Source organism: Myotis brandtii, unplaced genomic scaffold (assembly GCF_000412655.1).
Source record: "Myotis brandtii unplaced genomic scaffold, ASM41265v1 scaffold1058, whole genome shotgun sequence".
In the NCBI taxonomy this organism is placed as follows: Eukaryota; Metazoa; Chordata; class Mammalia; order Chiroptera; family Vespertilionidae; genus Myotis; species Myotis brandtii.
Window position 1 is genome coordinate 25,504 of NW_005353572.1, and position 6,621 is coordinate 32,124.

General features: G+C 37.8%; 1 long non-coding RNA gene across 1 annotated transcript in view; it reads right to left on the minus strand.

Moving 5' to 3' along the window:
- Positions 1 to 3,388: 3,388 nt before the first annotated feature.
- Positions 3,389 to 6,621, minus strand: part of LOC106726320 — a 4,292-nt gene continuing 1,059 nt past the window's right edge. Inside the window, exons 3-4 of the long non-coding RNA XR_001362371.1 lie at positions 5,535 to 5,632; positions 3,389 to 3,458 (exon numbers count right to left, since the gene is read on the minus strand). This is a non-coding gene — a long non-coding RNA (uncharacterized LOC106726320). The remainder of the gene's footprint in view (positions 3,459 to 5,534; positions 5,633 to 6,621) is intronic.

The window sequence follows — 6,621 nt, forward strand, 5'->3', positions numbered from 1 at the left end:
AAAGGAGACATATATAATACTCTTTGTAATACTTTAAGCAATAAAACAAAATTTTAAAAAAAGGATATCATTTGTCAAACAACATAATAACTGATTCATGCAAGGATAATCAATGGATGCTAAATCTATACATGTAATTTTAAGGAGTAACAAAATATTTACAGATACTCAGAGTACCTCCATACAAGATATTTGTGACATACAAAAGTTAAATAGTACCTTTATTGTGGAAACACCTGGCAGACACTTGTAACCACATGCTCACAGTCAACACTGGCAGTAATGGAGCCGAGCACATGCCTACAGATTTGCTGCATGGGAAGAAGTCAGCATCGCTGACATTCCTGCCCACATGGCATAATTTGAAGCTACATGAAGAAACTTCAGACAAACCTAAGTAGAAAGTCTACAAATAACTGGCCTATGCTCTTCAAACTGTAAATGTCATGAAAAGCAAAGGAAGCTGAAAGAACTGTCCCAGATTAAAAGAGACTAAAGAAACAGGACATTGGACATAACACATCATCTTGGATTTACTTGGACTATAAAGGATATTATTCAGACAATAGCAAATATCTGAATAAGATCCAAGACTAAATATTAATACTGACCCAATTTTAATTCCCTGATTTTGATAATTCTACTACAATTATGTAAGATCATTCCTTTTTCTTAGGAAATGCACACTAAAGTATTTAGGAGTAAAAAAGAGGTATGTCTGTAACTTACAAATGGTTCATATATTATATCTAACAAACCTACATTTACATTTATTTAGGTAATAGACAAGAAGGGAGAAAAGATAAAGTAAATGTAAAATGTTAACAATTGGGGAATGGTTTTAGGAATTCTTTGTACTATTCTTGTAACTTTCCTATAAGACTGAAATTTCCAATACAGAATATTTTTAAAAGAAAAATTCTAAAAATAATTTTAACAAATTATAACCCATTAAATGAAATGAACCGTGAGTTCATATTGATAAATGAATAAATCAAAAGTTTAATGAAAAAGAGATACTTACACTGACTCTAAAAACTTCCCTATAAAGCAATAATTGTGAAGTGAAAAAAGAAACATTACAGAGGAGAACCCCAGCAGATACTGCCTTCACTGATCAACATTAACATCCCCAGGAATAGCAAATCAAAATTGTAGGTCCCATCACAGGATGCAATGAGAAGAGTATAGGACTACTTCTGTGATGCTCTTGCTAAAAATGTCTGAACTAAATATTATCATAAGGAAACATCAGAAAAATCCATGATCTGAAATTGAAGTACATTCTACATACATGAGAGGAACTTCCTCTTCAAAAGATTCAAGGTCATGAAAGTCAAGGAAACACTAAGGACCTGTTCCAGACTGAAGGAGAATAGACACCACAGCTCACTGTAACCCATGGATCTGAACAGGGTCTTTATGCTCTAATAGAAGCTACAGACAAGTGGCAAAATTTGAAAAGGATGAGAGGATGAAATTGTGGAATGTATTAGTGTGAATTTTCTGATTGTGAAGGTGGTATGGTAGACAAGTGGAATGTACTAAAGGAATAAGGCATGGTGGCACAGTGTCAATAATTTATTCTCAAATGGTTCAGGGCAACAGAGTTCTTTGTACTAAAACTTGGATCTTTCTGTAATTTTAAGACTCTTTCTAAAAAAATCAATCAATAAATGGAAAAGTAGAAAAGCCTTAGGCAAACTTCATTTCCCACACGAGGAAAGATTTTTAAATCAGTGTTTAAAATTACATCAGTACAATGGCACTATCACAATTTTTATACAGGTAACTAGAAGCCATAGCAGCAGATATCAAAATTATGTCTGTCTAAATCTTTAGGACCAAATATGGTGATAAAATTGGAATGTGTAAAAAAAAATCTATCAACTAGCATCACTAAAGTATGAATGACAAGTTGTTTGTTTGGATTTTGTTTGAACAGTTGGTATTTGGGCAATTTGAGTAAGTATAACTCAATCGTGCTAGCTTTCATTTATAAAATCTGCTTAAAACTTGGTTAGATGCCCCCAAAATACCCCAATTTAAAATACTATATAAATTTTCATCAAACATATGATCAAAAAAATTTTTCTTTAATAAAAAGTTCATGTCATGTGTCTAATGGAAAACAAAATGTTATGTAAACAGTCCAGTAAATAATTTTTTACTGTTTATGTTTCAGATCATGTAATTTTTCATCAAAATCTCTTTATATTCTTGTTGCATTTTCAAAAGTAGATCTTGACATGAACTTGACTGACTGATTGATCCTTCAGGACAAACTCTATAGGATTGAGCTTCAAATTTAGCAGCATCTGGAAAGGAAAAGAATTATATTCATTAAACTACAACTAAGTATAAGTGTTAAGAAGAATAAAGACATCTGTATCTGGATACAATACACAACACAAGAATACTATGAAACATAATTATTAATTCAGTGGTTGCACACTGTATTAATTGGTATCATGGCTCAGTATTAGAGCTTCTGGTTTTCCCCATCCTTCATTCATTTATTCAACACCATGCACTGGGATCAGCGGAGCAGCAAGGCCTCACTGCCCTTCCTCTCTGAAATCAAGAAAAACAATCTCATTGAGATTGTTGCTCACTAAGTGTTGTAGTTCTTATTGTTTGCCATTTGTTTGTGGTACCAGGAAAGTATTGTTGAGTTCCCAGTTTTAGTGACTTTTTTTAGTTAGACAATTCACTATGTAAAAACAGGTTTTCAGCCCTAACCGATTTGGCTCAAAGGATAGAGCGTCGGCCTGCAGACATAAGGGTCCCAGATTCGATTCCGGTCAAGGGCATATACCTCAGTTGCGGGCACATACCCAGTAGGGAGTGTGCAGGAGGCAGCTGATCGATGTTTCTCTCTCATTGATATTTCTAACTCTCTATCCCTCTCACTTCCTCTCTGTGAAAAATCAATAAAATATATATTTTTTTAAATTTAAAAAAAAAAACAGGTTTTCATTTACTAAATGTAATCCACTGGCTTTAAAAACTAAAGTTCCATTTTTTAGAACAAGTCCAATTTGTTACAATGTGAATATAAAGGAAACATACAACATCCTAACTTAAAGTCATTTTTCTTTTTTACATAAAGATATCATATAGGATTTTAGGGGTCAGGACTTAATAAATGAACCTCTTTTCAAACAATATTGCCCCAGATTTTAAAATTTCCTATAATTAACTGTTTTAATAATAGTGAATACTATTCGATTAAGAAAGAGATTAAGAAAAAAAAGAAAGAGATTAAGAAAAACTATACATGCAACTTATAATTGTTTGGTGGGTTTTTATTGCTCTTTCATTAGCAAAACTTTCTCTTAATTCATCTATGGTAGAACCACCAAGAGTAATTCATTATCAGAAGTCTTACCAAGATTGCTACCTTCAGAAGATCTTATAGTCTTTCTTCTTTATATTCCAAAGTTAGTTGTTGCTTGCTATCAATTAAAAAAATGGTGATAAATAATATTACTATGTTAATACAAACATAAAAATATTTCACAAATATTGTAAATTCTTAGAATATTTCAGATAACATAAGTCAATATTAAAACTTTAATTCTACTATACACTTCAAATTTGTAAGTTCTACAAACTTCTTATGAAGCTATGTAATTTTTTAAAACAAAACACAAAACAGTCATGATTTGAGGGCAATATAGTTTGGTGAATTAATTAGAGTTAGTTTGACATATGGCAAGTCTCTTGAACTCAGACATCCCTGTTCTATAATCAACAGCTATTTGTTCTCAAACAAGTCATTTTTCTGTGGCTCAAGGTCCTCCTCTACAAAATAATGGTCTTACTGCCTTACTTTAAAGGTTGTTTGGAGAATTAAATGAGATAATACAGCAAAAAGAGATGCTTGGAGAAACAGCAAGGCAAAGGAAAACTCTCATCATGAGCTTTATTTTTTGAAACTAATTTAGAATCCCAATGAAATCCCAATGTGGGTTTTTCATAGTTTCTAACATTCAAATGTTGCAGTTCTCAGAAAATATTAACTAGAGGCCCAGTGTACAAAAATTTTTGCACTCGTGGGGCTGGGGGGTGGGGTGGCCCATCAGCCCAGCCAGTGCCCTATCGCAGTTCAGGAGCCCTTGGGGGATGTCCGACTATCTGGTTCACTCACACTGTGAACCAGCAGATCTTTAAGGATGGCAGTCGGACATCCTTAGTGCTGCCGGGGAGGTAGGAGAGGCTCCTGCCACTGCCACTGTGCTTGCTAGCTGTGAGCCCAGCTCGGGGCTTCTGGCTGAGTGGTGCTCCCCCTGTGGGAGCGCACTGACCACCAGGGAAAAGCTCCTGTGTTAAGCTTCTGCGCCCTGGTGGTCATTGTGCATCATAGTGATAGGTCATTCCACCATTTGGTTGATTTGCATATTAGCCTTTTATTATATAGGATGGAACTACCTGACAGTCAATGTGCCCCACTGAGGGGTCCCGGATTGAGGGAGGGCACAGGCCAGGCTGAGGGACCCCACTGGGGCACAATCAGAGACGGGGAGGGAAGCGGTGGGGAGGGACCGCAGGAGCTCCAGGGCATGTCCGGCCCATCTCGTTCAGTCACTATCAGCTGGACTCCAGCAGCAAGCTAACCTACCAGTCAGAGCGTCTGCCCTCTGGTGGTCAGTGTACATCATAGTGAACAGTTGAGCAGCCTTAGCATATTATGCTTTGATTGGTTGAACAGACGACCGGACAACAAGACACTTAGCATATTAGGGTTTTATTATATAGAATTTTAGTTATTACCTATTCTTTCTCTGTGGTTTGTAATTCAGGGTGTCTCAGCTACTATATAACTTGCAACTAAATGTATGTACAAATACATTACCTCATGAAGTCAGATAACACAATGCTCCCTTATTTTTGTTGTGAATCATGCCGACCGCAGAAAACTAATAGAAGTCAGGACGTGGCCTGGACCACTACTATCCCTTCCCTATCTACTCACACTGTGAACCAGCAGATCTTTATGAGAATGATGCTTAATATCCCTGTCCACACCCAATTGGCTTGGATGGTAGAATCCTACTTGTCACTCATGGATATTGATGAGTCATGAATGGGGCCTTAGCAATTGTAAGAACCAATAACCTACTTTTGAATCAGAGCTTTCTAACTGGCTTCCATGTGAGACATAATTTAAAATATTTTGAAACCTGAGGTAAATTAACTCACTTGGGAATCTTTCATTCTTATGGCAAAGAGATCCTTTGAGGGGCCAACCTCAATTATGGAGTCTCAGGCAGGCTGCTGCCTACTTCTCTGGGAAAGGCAACATGGGACCTTCCATTACCTAAACAAAGATGTTCTAGTGTCCTTGGGGGGCAGATCTGGTAACAAAGGAGAAAGTCTGGTCTTTTCCTGCAGCTTTATTTCAGTCTCTCTGACAGCTTAGAATAGTTCCAACTAACATTTGCTTTGATCCTAAGCCCTTCATTGTTTCACTGGCCCCAGCTTTAATAAATGTACCCTCCAAATATAAAACAAGGAATGAACAATTGTACTTTTCCATGTGATCGACTTTTGAAGCTCTAGTTACTAAAAATTCCACCATTTTCTCTTTGTTGTCATATTTAGCAAGTGAAAGTGGTGTGAAGTCATCCTGTATAAACAGAAAAAGTTTATAATTTATTAAATTATATATATACAAACTGAATAACAAAACTTATAAAAGGTCCTCTGAACTTACACATATAATATAGAAAGTAAATAAAAAGTAGCCCCCTTTGCCCTGGCTAGTGTTCTCACTGGTTAGAGCATTGGCCTGCTCATGGAAGGGTCCAGGTTTGATTCCCATTCAAGAGATTGTACCTGGGTTGCAGATTTGGTCCCCAGCCCTGGTCTGGGTCTATGCAGGAGGCACCCACACATTAATGTTTCTCTCTCTCACCCCTCATCCTTCGCTCCCTTCCACTTTCTCTAAAATCAATGGAGGAGGGGAAATACTCTGGTGAGGAGGAAAAAAAATAAAAGGATTCCCTTTTTTCTCACCCCTGTGCAGTCACTGACTGTTCTTCCCTTTAAAATGCCCTCCACTGCCTCTTCAACAGATTAACTGCAGCACCCTTCTCCAAATCTCACTTCCAACATTTACAGTACGGGTTCCCAGAATCTGTGTTCCTATCGTGGTATCCTGTTGCTATTTTGTTGCCTGTGGACTGGGGCTTCCTCTTCCCTCTTGCACTCACCCAGCTCCCCTTGCTGGGTACTAGGCCTCCTCCTCCCACCCATCCCCAGCAGCACCATTTCCTAAGCCCCTGCCAGCACAGCAGCCAGTCCCCAGCATCACTTCACTCCCCCAGGCCTTCAGTCCTTAGTGGGCTCTGAGCCTATCTCCCACTCCCAGGCACTAACAGGAAGTTCTTCCTTCTGGGGTGGAAGGGTAGCTGGGAGGCAGAGCTTTGCCCCTTCCATGGACACCACATTTCTCCAGCCCTCCCTAATTGGGCTTTGGAGTTGTTTCCATGGTGACAGGGCCTGATCTATTGTATTTAGTGTATGCATGTGAGAAAGAAAATGCTTGTGCAAAAGAAAGAGAGAGAGAGAGAGAGAGAGAGAGAGAGAGAGAGAGAGAGAAAGGAAGGAAGGAAG